Source organism: Haemorhous mexicanus, chromosome 1, assembly GCF_027477595.1.
Source record: "Haemorhous mexicanus isolate bHaeMex1 chromosome 1, bHaeMex1.pri, whole genome shotgun sequence".
Lineage (NCBI taxonomy): Eukaryota > Metazoa > Chordata > Aves > Passeriformes > Fringillidae > Haemorhous > Haemorhous mexicanus.
The window spans coordinates 72,110,393-72,128,189 of NC_082341.1; the positions used below are offsets into that span (position 1 = coordinate 72,110,393).

Sequence of the window (17,797 nt, forward strand, 5' to 3'; positions counted from 1 at the left end):
TTCTTTTACTGGTGCCTCCTCCTTCAGCAACTGGCACATCCCTCTTCCTGCATTCTTCTTCCCATGTCATGAATGAGGCACTTGCTTTGTTCTGCAGTCTGCCTGCGGGGTTGGATAACTGCTTTTGCAGGTCCCCTTTCAAGTGACTACCAACCCCTATTCTTTGTGAGAAAATCTGTCTTAACTGTACTGCTCTTATTGTTCATGAAATCCATCTTCCTTGCCCACGGCAGGTATGCCATTCCTGCCATGACTCCCTCGCCTGATATAGAGGATTTGCATCCTGGTCTGTGCTGTACTCTCCGTGCTACTCTGTCTCTGTCTGAAGAGAAGGGTTTTCTAATGTCCAGCTGGAATGCCCTTGCTGCTGTTTAAGCTCAGTGTTTCCCTTTCTAATTGCCATAGATGGAGGGAAGAGATTATTCCCTTCTCCCTTGCAGCAGCCTCAGTACTCATGTGCTAACACTGTAAAGGAAACATTCCAGCCTTTCTTAACACTGAAGAGAGAGAAAGATTGCTCTTCGTATATTACAAATTTTACCTGTATTTCTGCAACCCAGCACCATGTTCTCCTGCTTTTCAATAGCACAAAATGTTGATTTTCACTTGGTTTATTATCCACAGGTGCTCTTCACCCCTTTCTACAGAAAAGCATGTCATTTGCTCTTTAGCCCGCATGTATCTATATGTCTGATGGACCCTGCATAATATCCCATCTTTCACTTGACCCACTGAATATCATCCCATTTTTTCCAGACCATTTCTGGCATTTGCTGGAATTACTTAGCCTCCCCAACAGCATGTATCCTCTGCCCCAGCCACCAGCCTGCTTTCACTTGAACACATACTTTTTAATCTTACAAACTGCTTAGGAACATCTTGAGTAGCTCTGGTTCTGGGGCAGATCCCTGTCAAAACCCACTCAGTATGTATTTCTAATTTTGATAGCCACTGAAAACTACTCTCCAAGTGTAGTTTTCTACTAGTGAACCTTCTGTACTGTGCTGCTTACCCTTACAGATCATTTTGACAAATATTTGAGACAACTTGCAATGGCAAGTTTTACTCCAGTAACTGCAGTTTTACTCTAGAAGCAGAACTTGTATTTATTTTCAAGAAATAGCCAACAATACCCAGTCTTCAAAGCCAGCTGATAATATTTTAAATATTTAAATGAGTAACAGTTTAATTTCAGTAGTTATTTGGCAGAGCTCTTGAGAATCCTCAGAGGATCACTGAGGTTTGTGGGTTACTGGTCTCCAAGAAATGATACATCCGTAATTTGCAATATGGATAAGTAACATGTGACTAATGATTTCATTTTTAAGAGAGCTCAGAGGGTAAGCTAGGGAATTGATTTTCAAGATTACAACTGAGACTAAAAAAAAAAAAAAAGCCAAAATAAAATACCTATATTCCATTAAAAATCAAACTCACAGTGTAATTAAACATTAATAAACTTTTACTCGTAACATTTGGGAGAAATGTGTAGCAGTTTCCATATATGTTACAAAATATCTTCTGATATATATGGAGAAACATATTTTATCCTTCATTTAAAAGCCATATGTTATGCATAGCCCTTTCTGTTCACTTTTGTGAATATTACTATGAATGAAATTCTGATTCAAATATATTCTATTTGAATCAGAATTTCATTACAGAACAATGTGTTAAACTAAAGCCTTCGTAAGTACATATTTCCCCTCACAATATGCACTGCATATTAAGAAACATTTTCCAGCCATATCAGCCCTTACAACCTTCATTTACAGTTTTTAAAAGGTTAAAGTGTATGGTGTAGCAAACTGAACTAATACTGAAGTTGCAAGCATGAAAAATGGGATTAGTAATTTTTTTAGGAGTCACAGCAAACTGCACTGGAAAGAAGACTGGAAAATACCCCAGATAGTCCAGCTGGACTGAATAGGTGATCTGCATCTGAAGTCTCCACTTCTGCGAATCTGGAAAGTACAGAGATGTGACCAAGGTAGCATGAAGCCTTACCCCAGACAGAAGGATTTTGTGTAAGCATCTTTGAAATGGTGTAAATTAATTAGGAGCATATGTTCAATGTGTTTCAGTAAAATAGCTCCTTGTGAGGCCAGCAGCTGTAAAGTTAGTGGTCTTACAGCCCTAAATGACTTTTGGAAAAGGCAATCACTTACATACTTTTTAAAAAGCACTGCATACTCATTTAAAACATAAATAGATTTAGCCCTGAACAAATTCTTGTGTAAAGATAGACAAGAACTACAAGCTCAATTTCTTTCCATTACAGCAACAGGCTGAGTGTGGAATATGTAACATTTTCTTTCAAGGGATTTGTAATAAAGGTTTGAACTGTTTTATGTAGGGAATATGAGTTGATTTCTATTCCTACAACTCTTCCCAAGGCTCTAAGGAATAAACTGTAGCTCTTTAATGGTATGCAAAAGCAGTACCAGCCCCCAACTTCCTTGGAATTGTGGTAGGTGGTGGGCTTAAAATAGACAGGTTCTCTAGGAAGCCTGGCACCACTGAATGCAGGTAAAAATGCTGAGATCTCCTCCTTTGAAGGGGCAGATGAGTTAGATTTCAAATAGGAGCTGGTTTGTCCTTTCCTTTTCCAGAGGAAAAAGGTAATCTTTTGAAGGCTCCTGTTGTTTACTGTAAGAAACTTCCACCATGGTTCACTTACCACAGAACTTTTCATTTCAGCCCTCTGCTCTCTTCCTCTTCCTGCCTCGCAAGTCTTGGGATTTATTTCTTTTTATGCCTTTGCTGCAAATGGAAATGTTATGCTCTAAATCTTGTTATTTCAAAATTTCCAGCGGAGTAACATTAGAGAATTGTTATTGGATTTCAATTGAATTGCATTGAAATTGCAAAATAGACAGAATATGCTCTTTTTGCTCTTCAGGAGTTCTGATCTTTCTTTGCTCTCCTGCAGGTACTGCACCCATCAACCACCCCAGGGAAAGACAAGACTGCAAAGTGCAATTGCCAAGGAAGAACTTGCCTCACTCAGCAAATAGGAGACATAAGAAGTTTAGTTTCATTGCTGCCACGCTGCCAACCTGTAGACCCTTGGCTCTTGGAGCTAGACCCATTACAAAGACAATATCTGAACTGTTTTCATGGCAGGAGAAAAGATCTCTCTCCTCATCCTTTGGTGTGACATTTGTACCTCTTTATCTAAAGAGGCAGAGTTTGTAGGAGATGCTGTTTGCAGGTATTGAAAGAAGTTCTCATTCTCCAGAGGGAAGCATCCTTTTGTTGTTCAGCTTCAAGGGGTGCCACACAAAGAGACAGATTTTTGCAGACCTCTCTGCTGTGGACAGTGGTTTGGCCAGTGCTAAAATTTAAGACAAGCAGGAGTTCAGTGGTTAAAGGAGGGATCATAGCCTCAGGATTGTCACTGGATAATTGGGTGACAATTGGGTTTCACCAATGGGGCAGCATGTCCTGCATCCTAAGGTGTGATGGCAGCTGTGGATGTGGACATTATCTCATTGGGCAGCAGTGGATCAGAGCCTGGGTCAGTCATACAGGTTCAGTCAAAAGCAGCAAGAGACAGGGCCAGAGATGGAGCTGGAGACAAGATACAGCAGGGGTCTGAGAGGCCCATCCTCTCAGAAGAAAAGCTGCCTACAGCAAAGGCCTAAGGTGCAGTCAGAGACATCCAGAGACAGGATTAGAGCCTGACACACCCATGAGGCTGCTCAGGCAGGATCTGGGTGCACAGACCTGAGCAGAAAAAGGTGTCCTGTACAACAGGCAGAGATGTGTACACAAGTCCTAGGGAGGGGTCAGGGCTCTTGGTACCCTGGCAAGGCTACAGAGCTAGGATATGCTTGGTGATTCCATGCTTTGCAAAAGCAGGGAAATGGCTAAATTCCAGCCTGCAGAGTCACAGTGGACAGGATTCAACTTTCACATATACCCACTGCAGCTCACAGCTACCTAAATATGGACACCCTAAATACAGAGGCAAAACAATTGGCCACAGTGGCAAACCTTTGGTGCTAGATGTCTTGGCAACCAAAGGAAAGGCAAGCTGGAGACACTAACATTACAGATTACTGAGACCCACTTTCCCATTCTGGAATAGAAATTGCTCTCCTTCTCATGTTCCTTCCCCAGTTTTATTCTGCTACCTTGTTTGAAATTGACCCAGACTTCCAGAAATGTCCCTAAGTCTCAAAACCAATACAAACATAGTTACTTCTGAAGTTCAAAATTGCTTCTAAAGCTCCTGATTTTCCTCCCCAGCTTCCTCTGTTTAAGTGTTTTCATGTTCTTCCTTTTTCTGCCACTATTCTGATTTCTTGTAAAGAAAGGGCATTTGCCAGGGTGAACAGTAGTTTCCTCTTCATCTCTGGGAATGGTGAGTATCAAAGCTGGCTTAACAAAACCCTGACAAATCAGAATTTCCTTCTATCTCCCAAACAAGACATGATGCCAAAATCAATATATGGACAATACAGTACTTCTGAAAGAAGGCTTACTTTGGTATGTGACACAAAGGACTATATCTTTTAAAGTAGCAAAACACAGATAAGATTAATTTACTCATTTCTTGGGAATTACCCATTTACAGAAAAGAAAAGTTCATGTTAAGGTTTGTGAGTTCTCTGCGAAAAAGTCAACACTCCCACCTACTGGTCTCATCTAAGAAAGTTTTAACCTTTTTCCACTTTTTCTCTCTTTTTTTTCTCTTTCCCCCTCTTTTTTCACCGTTTAAAAATTTTCTCTTGTTCCTTTTTTATCTCTTTTCCTTTTTGATTCTTTTCCTTTCTCTGTTTCTGTTTTCTCTTTTATTTTCTGTATTTCTTTTCCTCTTTTTCTTTCCCTTTTCAGTTTAAAATTCCTGTTTTCCTTTGGAAAATCTACAGATTCACAGACATAGAAATAACTGCACCAGCAAAGACGTAGTGTTGGAAAAGATGCATCTTCAGAATGAAACAGTTGTTCTTTTGTGACTCTTATGAGATAACTTGGGGTGCCTTGCTGCTGTGAGTGGAGCAGCTTACATCCCATCACTGCGTTCTCATAGAACAAGTAATAAGGCAGAACTGACAATGTCTTCAAAATATGAAAAATCACCTTTTGGATCTCTTGTTTTTTTCAAAATAACTCCATTGTACTGAAACTCCCGCTTGTCCCTCACCGCAAGCAAGGTAAACAGTGGATTTGGGGATTTTTTTATTATTATGTGGTGGCAGTTAGGATTCCCATGTTTCCTGGCTCACAATTCCACGGTGGCTCTCATTTGTTCCTGAAGACCATTTACAACTTACAGCAGCACACCCTGCCTGAGAAAGAGTGCCAGTATGCTGACTGCATGCAATCTTATTTACTTAAATGGCCATTAATGGCCACCAGTGACTTTGTTTTCTTTTGCTCAAGCAGAGTCTTGAAAATGTAAATATGGGCTATGAAGATTGAAGATCCCAGGACAGACAGAAATTATTTGCTCCAGTTCCCTCAAAATCGTCTGTTTTGCTGGGGCAGTTGTCACAGCTGCAAGACAATGAGTAATTCTTACTAAAGAAACTCAGCTCAGCAAAAATTCATTTTACCAAGTAATCCTAACATAGGCAGGATATCTCCCACACACCTTCCTAGGTACTGTTCTTACTTTTTACATACAGTAATTTTGTATTTTGATTTTCTTCACTTTTGGTCTGAAAGCCAGTAAAAATAATGCAATATAAGAGGGAAACACAGTATTTTCTCTCCAAGTATTTCAATTACTTTCACTCTTTTATTTCCTCAGTTTTGTAACCATTTAAAGATTACAAATTCCTGCTAGAAGTGTGAGAGAAGAAGCAGGAACATAATTTGAAAAAGCCCTCCTAATCTTTTGTTTATAATTTAAAAGTAACTACTATAAATGGCTCTCTATGATTATTTGTGTTCCCTTAGTGCCTATGGGCTCCAACCAGGAAGCACATGGGGTGGAATGAGTTGCCCAGATTTGTGCTGCGAGCAGAGCCAAGCCAGCGAGCGAACCCACAGCTCAGACTCAGACTTACGGCTGATCCTCTGGACTGTGCTTCTCCCCTCCCAGCCAAGAAGCACATTTCCAGAGGCCTTAATAGCCTGAAACCAGCCACACTTTGCTTAATGAACATGAACTCAGAGCACAGTGCTGCTGCCTAATAAACTATTTCATTTAGAATACTTGAGTGCCTGTGGAAGGTGCATTAATCACCTAAGAGCCAGATTTCCAAAGTTATTTAAGCGTCTAAATGCACAAAAGACCATTGACCGGGGTTTTCAGAAGTGCCTCCCTGTTACAATCCCCTGGGATATTCATCCAGCAGGTTTAGGCAGCTTGGTGCTTTTCATCACCTGACTGGGGTTCTTACTGGGAAAGAAGGCCTCAAAAGCAAAAAGGAGGTCTCCATTTCATAAATATGGTTCAGAGCCAGTGTCAAGGGCTGGTGGGGCTTCTTCTTCCCTTCTCCTTTACCTTGGGGTTGTACTAATTGCTGTCTTCAACTCTGCTAGAATTGTGAAGATCCATATTTTGACCGGGTTATGCTGTCTGCAACTCACTATGTGTGGGCTTTTCTGATGGGCTTTGGAATTTGTCGTGACCACTTTCTAACCTTTTTCTCATGGAACAGCACTGACTCATTGGATGGAACAGGCAAGCTGCGTTGCTTGTGTCTCCTCCAAAGTCCTGGGTTTGTTTCCAATGTCCTGAATAAATACTACAAAAAGGATGTGACATCCATCTGCCCTAGCTTCCCACTGCCAGCTGTAGAACTGCAGACACGTGCTGCAGGGAGTGCTCAGGAATGCACAGACTCCCACACTCCTTGTCAAAATGCAAGTGCCTTTGGGGACAATGCTCATGCAGGTACAATGTCACAGCCTCTCATGGACTTAGTCTCCCATTTCCACTTTTGCAAGAAAGGAGATATCAGCTCACCCTCATCTATGATGTGATAGCATGGCTTCTTGCTGAAGTATTAGATTTGTTCTCTTAGGCCTCCAGTCTAAGTGGTCCAATGCAAGTGGTACTAGGGTTCCACCAAAATTCTCTAACCTGCATTTACATTAAACAAACAAACAAACAAACAGTAAAATAAGAGTGTTCAACCTTCTCAACATGCAGGAACATTCCTCACCTCTGTGGGTGTCTAAGTCTGCCAGTTTGAGTGAAGTGTGTGTAACTCTGCATCCTCACTGGGTGCTGTGGGATACATCTGCTGAGCCTGTCCAAGTGCAGGGAGGTTGCAGGAATAGCATGCGGGTTGCTCCAGCATCAAAGGTATCTTAAAAGCAAAATATTTTGTTTAATTGGATAGTCTTCCAGCTGCATGAATAAAAAAATGGTTAGGAATGTTTATATATACAAGATTTATCATGGTAAGGTTGATTCCGAACTTTGATTTATTGTGCAAGAAAATGAAGAGAAATCAGTCATGCTTTCAATCCAATTTCATTTCCTAGCACTTTTTCTTCTGAACCAGACAGGCCCCTGGAAATATACATTTCTTAACCAGAAATGTCCTTCAAACTTAGCCCTGATGCCAATTTGAGGCTCAGCTTCATCAACTAGTTTTTGATGCAGTGCAGAACTTCAGTATTACTGGCCCAATTGAAAGGGAATCCCTGGCCCTTTTCAAAAGAGAGAAGAAATGTTGTCTTGTTCAAAGAAGCATATTAAAAGCCCTAAGCATGGACAGTTGCTTTAAAGTTGGCCTCCCTACTCTTCTGCTGGGCAAGCTTTTAGCTCAGTACTTTGAAAAAGAAATATATATTGGGATGTGCACATTCCACCACAAACCTTTCTCAGTGAAACCACAAGGTTTTTTGTGTTTAACTGCCAAAACCCAGGAAAAATTTTACCGGTTCAAGGAAAGCCAGACTTTACAGTACAAGCATGCACACTTATGGGTCACAAAACAACTTTAACTGAGGTATTCATTGATTTTTGGAATAATTGATACAGTTGTGGTTCTAGATGAAATATACCAATTTTTAAAGGCTGCATTTTTTATTTTCGTATCTCTCTTGGTTTCAGTGAATCTAAATCACTACATTTTTCCTTTTGGATTATAGGTACAGCTACCATGCCTATCTGGAGGTGGAAAGTCAGTTGCGATTGAAATGCTAAAGCAACCTAGAGGGAAAACACCCCCTCCAGTTAAAAATAATTTCTTTTAAATCTGTCAGTTCTAAACCCAGCAATGTTCACTGCCTATATTCTTTAACAAATGTAAAATTAAATAAAAAATACTAGAGACATTGAAGTTGATTGCTGGAACTGACAGATATGAAATTGTTTAGTCTTGAGTCTGACAAGGATGTACATCAGTTTTCGGTAAACAAACATGGTGGGTATTATTTCTAGGCAGGATATGTCAAGTTTTATGCGTGAGGGCGTCTGCGAGGGCTCATTCATCAACTTGACGAAGGTGTAAAAGGTTTTAATGACCTCCTAAATCTCCTTCCCTTGCTGTCGTGGCGAGATGCCTTCCAAGGTCGGTCACCCAAGCAAGCAGGTTCACTTGCATTGTAAACAATCATAGATCAGACTGAATTATAATTGCTGGTGGACTCCAGAGCAGAGGCCTATATATATCACAGCACTTTCTTGTCAGGGCAGTACAGGTCAGCTGTGTTTGTTCATGGACATATTAGGCTTCGGTTTTCCTGAGCCTCGGCATCTTTGACAGTGGTCCTGCTTCCCCATTGTACTTGCTGTCTGGACAGGATGTTCTACCAGAGGAAGTGCTCCTTGTGGCAAAGGCGTCAATTAGTTGTCCAACTGACCCTCACTCCTACTACCTCCCTTGCAGGCACAAGATTGATTTGTTTGGATATGTGCTTACATTTGTTTTATAGCTTTGCCAAATGGGGAAAGCAGTAAGGCTTACAAGTTGCTGACTAAAGTAGTCAATAATGCAAATTTCCATTTCCACCCTATGTCATCAGCCATTTATGGTATATACAAGATAGTTTTTGAATGGAAGAAACATTAAAAAGGGCATGGCTGGTCAACAAGGTTAATTAATTGCTGTGTTGGCAGGCAGCTTTGTTTGAGAAGGCTGTGATGCTGTAATCATCTGAGACTTTCAAGGTTTTGCTGAGGAAATGGGTCACTGAAAAAATACAGGATTTTGGATAAATTTTCTGATAAATAAAAGAGGAGGGAGAAAATTCTTAGCAATCTAGTGTAAATATCAGTAATCAGGAATATGATACATTAAAATACATACATGTTTCGGGTACATTTCCTCAGAGTAATCTATTCCAATGCATAGGAAAGCAAACATTGGAATACCACAGGCAGTTTTTAAAAGAGCTCTTGGTCCCTGGGCAGAGTTCTGGCAAGCAAAGGAAAGCTCAGCTTGATCACACAGCATGTGTTATGAGCTGCATTTGATTTTATGGCTTTCCAAAAAGCTGTCCAAAAAGAAGGTAGGTTGGTTGCTTGGTTGTTTTTTTGGGTTCTCCTCCCCTTTTTTTTGTGCAAGGGGTCTAAACCATGCTAGCATGTGTTTTTCCTCACCCAGGGAGGTATTTGCCAAGAAGGTAAGCAGCTCCCAAAGGCAGTGACTAGAGTACAGAGCTCACTGGGTCCATTTGGAATAATTGGGCTTTTGCTCATCTCTGTCTCTGGGCTCTTTATTTGTCCCCCCTCTTTCTGAAATTCGCTTCCTCCTTTATTTCTTTATTATTGCAGCAGCTGAATTTGCTCTTTACCATGGTACAGTTGCAATGTACAATGGCAATGCAAAATATCTTTTTCTAAGATGGCAGCCCTCAGATGACTCCTATGCATTTAAGAAAATAGACAAGTGAAAACTTGATATGCAGGCAAAGCTGTTTGAAACCCCACACCTACTGCAACCACCTGGAGAAGAAAGATCCTTTGTGAGATAACTGAAACCATAAAACCAAAGCAGGATCTTCCACCCAAGGGAGCCTCTAGGGAAGGGATGTGATTAACTTCTCCCTACGAAATGCACCCATGCCTTTGACAGCGTAAAGAGAGATTTCACCTGCTGAAGGTGAAGAAAATTCAGTCTCAGCATCTTGGTCTTAGAGAAGTTGTACATGGATCAGACCTTTCCCTCTGGTGTAATGTGAGTACAGTAAGGGAACCTCAAGCACCATTTATGGTATGTGTGGAAAAACCAGGCGCAAACTACCACAAATAAGAAAAATTCTGCTTTCAGAAAGACTGCCAGTTGGAAGTCTTTTGGAGGATAGCTCTTTGATGAGGCTTCTGTTACTCAGGTTTAGATTGTTTGCTTTAAGCAGAGTGTGTTTAAGAGCTTGTAAAAATATCAATGGGGATGAAATTATGAAAATAAAATGCAATTATTTGTTATTTGGTTTTATATCTCATGTTTCAGTTGAAATGTTGTCAATGCTTAGGCTTATTAGGGAACCCCAAAAGGGACAAAACCACTGAGATTTTTATGTTAGGCTGCAAGGCTGCTCTTACCAAAGGCAGAAAAATGTGTTCAATTTTGTAACTACTCAGAAGACATGGCAAATCCTGCAACAGGCTCTATCTACTGGGGTTTTGTAACACCTCAGTGCCAGTTTCCTGAGGCAAATTTTGAAAAGCTGCATTTTTTACTTAGTTCCTGTCTGTTTATGAAAAAAGATTAAAACCAGAGACCTTCTTCCCAACATACAAACAAACAACCAAAAAAATGGGTAACAGAGAGGATGGAATTAAGTTTTGCTTCTGCACCAAAATGTTGTCTTCATCAGCGTGCACTGTGAAATCATTTAATTATATTTCTGTGTCACGGGTGGGTTGTTTGACTCTCTGTGATTGCTTTATTGCAAAGCCTTTTACCTCAAGTCCTATTTAAAACATGTGGTTTCTGCACATTCTGGACTATCCAGTGGGAGTTTTTAACTTTACCAAGAATTAATTGAAAGTAAATAATTCTATTATTTTTGCATTGTTATAACCTGGACACTTTCAGATGTCTCATGTAGTTACACTAATTACTTAAAGGCAATGCAGGCTGCTTCACAAAGATTTATCATACCTTCAGAAATTAGATCATTCCTGTGGATTTTATTTTTAGTTAAGGTACCTTTGGCTCAGCTTTTAAAGAGTAGCAGTTTTCAGGTAATTGGCCAAACAATGTAAAAAGGGTCAATTTTAAGAAAACACTCTGCCTTCCTTCTCAGAAGATGGTGTAGGTTGGAGGACACATTAATTCACTAGCTATTTTCCTCTATGGCTCATTTATGGTGCAGAATTTAAACAAGAAATATTTGGAAATCTGGATGACTTCTTTATACTCTTACCAGATTTAAATATGAACATAATTGTATGGATCTCTAATTAAAAAACCCTATTCCTCATAATAAGATAAAATCCTATTGTCAGACTGGAATGGATCCTCCCTGCTGTTAATGTCACTTTGGAAACTCCTACAAGGTGACTTTAGACTCTCAGACCCTCTTCAGAATCCCCTGAAAGAGCTCACTCTTGCTGTGGAGAGTGACAACATTTATTGAGAGTTCAAAACTCCCTACACAAAATTTCATGTCTTAGGAATGGAAGTTGAGGAATGAAATTGAGTGTAGCAAGGGAGCTTTCTCTTGGGGCTGGGACCTTAGGCATTCACAAAAAACAGTCATGAATTAAAATTTAAGAAATAAAGAAAAAAATCAATGGATCTTGCTTCAGTTAAGTGTACAGACTGTACAAATCTGCAGGCTGTGTCTTCTGGATGCCTATGTGTTTGGCCTCTAAGTGTACAGGCACAGGGAGCCAAGTACAGAACGCTAGTCTTCCTCTTCTGGATATATCAGCCTTGGGCACTGCTGTTTTTTTGGTTCTCTTCTCTTGATATTAAATTCTTTGCATTACTTTAAAGTACAGGAACAAGACAGTTTCCTAATGTCTTTCTCTGCACATATTTTGAAAACTGAGAAAACAGATCTGCCCCCCAGTGCCTGCCAAGTTTGGTTCTGGAACTATTTGTTGAGTAGACAGGGCTCTATAAATACATTATTTTCATAGCAAGAAATATAACAAATACACACTCTACCCTGTCTACAGTTCTTTTCAACCACAAACACATATGTACTGCTCTCTGGAGGCTCAATAACAGCTATTAGACTCTGGGTTCTTTCAAAAGCCTGGCATAACACAGGCAGCCCTGTGTGTGCTCGTATATGCGTGCACACATGCAAGACATGAAAGTATCCCAACTTCTATTGATTGATTACACTTGCATCACTGTATACCTTTGCATTTCTGCCTAACTGCATTTTCTAGACTTGCTTTGTACCTGCTCTATCACAGAATCACAGAATGGTTGGGCTTGGACGGGACTCTGGAGAGCATCCAGTCCAACCCCCCTGCTAAAGCAGGTTCATGTAGATCAGGTTGCACAGGACCACGTCCAGGCAAGTTTCTAATATCTCCAGAGAAGGAGTCTCCACAACCTCTCTAGGCAGCCTGTTCCAGTGCTCTGGGCTTGAACAAATGGAGCAGGCAAAGCACACAGTGCAGTGGCAAATGATGCCTAGGGTAGTGAAAAATAACTGAGTTACATTTCAGTATTCAGGACTTATGTCCCATGTCTTCTGAGGCAGTTTCCCAAAAATAGCTTGTGGAATTATAAACCATTACATGATACTGGAAAAAAAGTTATGTAGCTTCCTGTGATGCCAGCAAAACTGAAAGCAAGTCATGAGTTTATACTTAGTAGCCATTAATAAAACCTGGGAATTTCCACTTTTCTTACTTCATAGCATATTTGTCTTTCTGAGCATCCCATGACTGTACAGCAAACATCACCACATGCTGATGTGCACTTAGTGAAAGAGAGTTTGACCCCCACTCTACTGCTGCACAAAGGTGATGGCAAACTTGGTGCATGATGTGTCAATGTGCAGAGTGCACCTGAAGGCTGCCCTTTCCTTGTTCGTGGACGTAAATGTCCTTTTCATCCTTCTTTCTTTCTAGTTGCAGCCTTCTGGTATGCTGTAGCAATTACTGGCATAGAAATTTGCAGGGGGTGGGGATGGGGGTGGAATTACTCTAATGAACGGTCAATTGAAATTTCCCCCAGCCATTGGTCAGTATATTTAAAGAATTACTACAGTAATTATATTTTATGAGCATGAGTCATTTTTCTGTTTTTAAAAAAAGTACTTCAATTTACCCATCTCTTTTAGTACATTTCCATTTGGTGTGGTTTGGCTACATGGAGAAATGCAGCAGCTGGTTACTTGAAAATATTTAACAAAGCACCAGATTCCTCAGCTCTGGCATACCTGTGGACCACATATATGGACATAATTGCAAACATCTGCCTACCCACCCATGGAACAGCTAAGAGGAGCCATTTAAGAAAAAGAAGGCTAAAAAAGTAAACTTTGAGGGTGAGAAACTGCAGAGCTACCTGTTTGTATGTTTATTTATTCATAATATATTACCAACTAATGGTCTTCAGAGACAAACTCCTTGGCCATTTCCACAGCAGGGATGCCACAATGCAATGCATTTGCAGTACCACAATATGTACTCATTAAACCAAGCCATGGTAGGCTGTGAAAAAAGTATGAAAATTTTAAGAACCTTCCTGTCAGTTAAGGAAGGACTTTCTGTAGTGATGTGGAACAAAAATGAGGAAAATGGGAAAAGCGCCTTGGAGCTAGTTGTGTAATGAGTAATTGATTAGATTTTGTGAACTGTATAAATTACTTTAGCAGTCAAAACTGAGACTTTGGATCCAAACTAACCTTCTCACCTGCAATGAATTGTAGACAAGAGAGTACTGACATGCCCATGCTAGTCCTGGTTTTATCTGAACCTCAGTCCAAGCTCATCCTGACCCAGGCATCCTGAATTCAGTGGTTGCCTTCAAATTAAACAATCGGAAGAGTCACCTCAGTGTATTGTCTATACTCCAAAACTGGTTGTTTTTATGATCTGTTTTCAGATCTGGAAATTAATCTTTCACAATCGCTTAAATGATCAGAACCAACATCCTTGCCTAAAACCCTTCAAGCTTTGGAATGCTTAGAATCTAGACCCACAATAAAACTTGCTGATAAGTATTATTCTCACATCAGTTATACTCACTGGCTGTCCCACTCGAAGCATCCATCTCCCTTAATCCACGTTTGCCCCTCCACTTCACATTCAAAAAGCAGAATGGTGGATTGTTGAAGTCCTCAGACATGATAGACATGGCAGAGCCATCTCCATCGTTCCTTGAGCTGTAAGAATGGCATATTTGAAAGTGATAAAATTCTGGGCAGCTGTTCTGCTTATACAGGAGCAGGGAGAAAAGTGCTTCTTCTTGTAGACTTTCATCTCCTGGGTCTATAAAGGGGGTTCAGATGGGTAGCTTAGAACAGCTCCAAGGTCACTTTAAATATCATCTGAATTATGTTAGAATACACAGTGAGCCTACGGCACATTCTGTAGCTGGAACAAAAGTGATTTGCAAAAATCTTCCTCCTTGCCAAGTTAGTTTTGTATAAACACTGCATAGCTATTTTGTACAAGATAAGAAGATACAGCTCATATCTTTCTTTCAGTGGGAGAATAATGTTCCTTGTACAGCAGTGCTGCCCTATGAATCCAACAAGAGCTCTTGTCAATGCACCTGAGGCAATTTAAGACCCTGCAATGCCTAGCTGACCACACAGCCCCGCTGTAAGGGACTCCTGCTCCTACCAAGGAGGTAGGGGAGTGGAGCACCCCAGCAAGGTTATTCAAACATCTTCATACTGAGACTTCATCTATATGCAAATGTTTTACAACTAAAACTAAATGCTCGGTTTCCTACATATGCAACCAATCCACAGTGAATTGCTAAACTAAAGACTAAGTTTTTCCTGCCCATTTATTTTCTCCTTCTCTTGTTGTTAGGCTCTAGGTTCTCCTGAAAGGAAAGGGACATCTGTCTGAAGAAATTTACCCTGGGAAGAAAAGAGGTTGAGCACATGGCTTTCCCTGCTATGTCTCAAGGCTCTGTGAAAACCCACACAGGTGAAAAAAGATCTGTCAGTGCAGTGTTATGAGAAGCAGAACATGCATTCATAGCCCAAACAAAAGTAAAATTGAGGATGTGGTGTGGTGTGGTATGGTATTTTCTTGGACTGATAATTTCTGGCTGGTCAAGGTCTGAATGCTTTGAATGGACTTCATTTGCCATTTGGAGGTACCTCACGTTGATTTACAATTGAAATGATACTGTAACACTATTAGTCACTGTACAACTCCAGAGGTGCATAATACGTAAAATCTGCACAATTTTAAAAGGCAAGCTGGAAATCAGCTGTAAGAATTTATTTTGTGGCAAAAATTCTAGTTTTTTTGCCAAGCCAAAATGCTGTCTCCACCATAAAAGCTACACATAAATACTGTGTAATGGGAACAAGGTGTCAGATAGAGGCTTGCAGGTTCTGCATAGTTCTTAACCTTTTTTTTTCTATGTCTTGACATATAGCACCACAGTTGGGCTACTGTTAGGCTGACTAAAATGCTGTTTTCCAAACAGATGTAGTGAGACCTACATCTATATCAGACAGAGGCATGAGATCCAAGGAAGGGCATGAAACCCAGGTACAGATCATTACTGATCTGGTGATTGCCAGTTTCTTTGTAGAATTGAGCTTCCACAATTGTAATTTCTGCTTATATAGAATGACAGAACAACCTTCCCTGTCTCACTTATGGATAACTATTGCTAGAACAACTCCAGAGAGCAATAATTATTCCTCTGGAAAGATCCTGAAGTATCTTGCAAGGACTGTGTCCCAAGTGGACTGAAGCTGGGATTCTTCTCCCCCTATGCATTGATTTAGTTATTTCAGATACTTGTAATTAAAGAAGCATTGGGGTAATTGGTCAGTAATTTAATGTTAACCATTATTTAAAGTGACAATTTCATTAATTGATAGATATGGAACAGACTCTCCATAATTAATTGTAAACTCTAACATCCACCTATTGTCTGAAGGCAGGGGATTTGTGCCAATTCTCCCAGCATGTGTTGCACTTTGGAAACTAAACTACAGTTACAGCATGAGAACATAACTGGGCATGAAAAACCTGTATTCAGGGATTTCAGTGCAGATGTGGAGTGAAGAAAGCATCTTGCCACAGAGAACAATGAAATGCTTTCACAGAACAATTGAAGTAACTTTCCTCAGTGGGTGAAGGATAATCCTGTGGGACCAGTCAGTACATGACATGGATTCAATTCTCTGTTCTTTGAGACTGTATAAATGGGCTGGACCCAGAGTTTTAATTGTTCTTGACATTCATCAGTAAAATTTCTTCATTTATTTGCTAAGGGGTATTTTCTTTTTCTCACTGGCATGTGAGTAAGATTCTTGAAGACTTTGAAGTCCTCTGATGCCATTTCCAGAATCACAGGGTACACTCTGCTTCGGGGCTTTCTTACCTTTCTATTCAGCAGGATTACGAGATATCACTCCTATAAAACTGGTATGAACACCAGATCCAATGAAAGTAACACTATCAGTTCCTTCCTTTTGCATCTCAGAGTTCAAGTCATGAATGAAATAAGATTGATCAGAAAGAGTTGTCTCATGTTTAACCTATTCACTGAGTCTGATTCTGACCTCTTTATAATTCTGGAGTAAAGGATGGCCCTAATGAGGAGTGACCAGTGCTCCTGCTGAGCTGAGTTCACAAAAGTCAACGGTGAGCACATCACTATGTGTTAAGTGCTGTTAAGGGTGCTGCTGGCTATCCCTCTCTTCACCATCTCTCATGATGATGGGAGCCAAATCAGAATCTGTTAGAAACCATGGCTAAAGTTATTTTCTTTTCACTATTCTTTGCTCCTCCTCTCAGTACTAAGGGATTGGGAGATAAGACCAACTGGTTCAAAGTTCCCTCAACAGGTAGGGGCCAAGAGGAATAGCAGCAACATCACCTGTAAGAATCAGCACTCGAGATATATCAGCAGTAGGAGTTTGTGGACACTTCTCCACAAGCCCTGCCTCTTTGTATTGTTGGTCTTTTGGGTGAATTTTGGTTTGGTGGTGAAAGAGCCCCCCCCTCCAAATGCCTTGGGAAAGATGCTGGTCCTGGGAGTGGACAGATTCCTCAGAAGTGTGACCTTTTCCTTGGCTGTCTTGGCTTCCTCCCAGTAGGAATGCTCTTGATGAATTATGCTACATCAGCTGGGTTTGTCATTTGTTACTAGCCTAGTATACTTTTCTGACTGAGGGCTGGACACATCTCCCCATAATTTTTCCTCTCTTCTGTTTTGAGGGTTTATTCCACACTTGAGTTTATTCATCTGCTAGTGCCACTATTTATCCACATAGAAGCACCAGATAACAAATCCTACTAAATCATGAAAAGAAACAAACAAATTCTCAGGTAATGTAGAGTAGAGTGGATCCACTGGCTTCAAATAATTGTTGATGATGTTGATGTATGATGAACTGTATGATGTTCTGGCCTGAACTGTTTGGGTGGGGTTAGGATGGAAAAAATCCCTACAGGTAACTGAGTCCAGACTCTGCTACTTCTCTTTCACAGTCTCACCAATTTACCAAGCAGTCTGAATGTACAGGTAGGTGGGGTGTTTTCCCCCTTCCGTGCTTCGGTGTCTGACTTACCTGGTTCTTAGAAACCTTATTTACAGACTAAATTGATGGATGTTATATCCATGTTATCTCCACAGTCTCGTGTGGCTGGTCTCTTTATCCTCATTAGTTTTCCACTAATTGATGCAAATAAAGAAGTAATATAATTGATGCTCATACTTGAGTTACTGGATTGAATAAATCAATGTCATTAAGGTGGTGTGTC

At 40.4% G+C, this 17,797-nt stretch overlaps 1 long non-coding RNA gene across 1 annotated transcript in view; it reads right to left on the reverse strand.

Moving 5' to 3' along the window:
• Nucleotides 1-17,797, reverse strand: part of LOC132330884 (uncharacterized) — a 36,169-nt gene that overhangs the window by 14,376 nt on the left and 3,996 nt on the right. The window contains exon 2 of the long non-coding RNA XR_009487465.1: nt 7,125-7,271. This is a non-coding gene — a long non-coding RNA (uncharacterized LOC132330884). The remainder of the gene's footprint in view (nt 1-7,124; nt 7,272-17,797) is intronic.